The sequence below is a fragment of the Bison bison genome, unplaced genomic scaffold, assembly GCF_000754665.1.
Source record: "Bison bison bison isolate TAMUID 2011002044 unplaced genomic scaffold, Bison_UMD1.0 scf7180017861046, whole genome shotgun sequence".
Taxonomy (NCBI): domain Eukaryota; kingdom Metazoa; phylum Chordata; class Mammalia; order Artiodactyla; family Bovidae; genus Bison; species Bison bison.
In genome coordinates, this window is record NW_011491618.1 from 1,295,673 (window position 1) to 1,296,342 (window position 670).

Below are 670 nucleotides of genomic sequence, written 5' to 3' on the forward strand. Positions count from 1 at the left end.
GGCTGGCGGCGGGGTGCATGAATTTGAGCAAAGAGACTCTCTATAGCCCAGGGCTCTTCCAGGAGAGAGGCTCAGATGAGAGCTCTCAGCTGCCAACCTTCCCGAAGCTGGGGCAATTAGTGCTTCAGTCCTGGAGGGGTACCTGGGTGGTACCCAGGGCGACCACCACAACATCCAGGTGGCTCCTTCCTCTCACCATTTTCAGCCCTTGCTCACTCTTCCAGGCTTCCCTGGTGGCTCAGAAGGTAAAGAATCTGCCTTCAAGGCCAGAGACCCGGGTTCGATCCCTGGGTCAAGGAAGATCCCCTGGAGAAGGGAATGGTAATCCACTCCAGTATTCTTGCCTGGAGAATCCCATGGACAGAGGAGCCTGGCGGTACATGGGGTCACGAGGAGTCGGAGTCGTCTGAGTGCAGTTCTGTTCTCCCCTTCCTCAGTCATCTTTTCATATTCCGCTTAGGCAGCCCTTCCTCAGGCAGCCCCTCTCCATGCCCAGCTCAGTCAGTTTTCTTGGTTATATACCATTGGAGACCCACGTGCCTCTCTTATCTCAGCTTGGCATTTTACAATCATATATCATGATTATTTATTGTTATCTACGCCCAGTAACACTAGTGGTAAAGAACCCGCCTACCAGTACAGGAGATAAAAAGAGAGGCAGCTTCAGTCC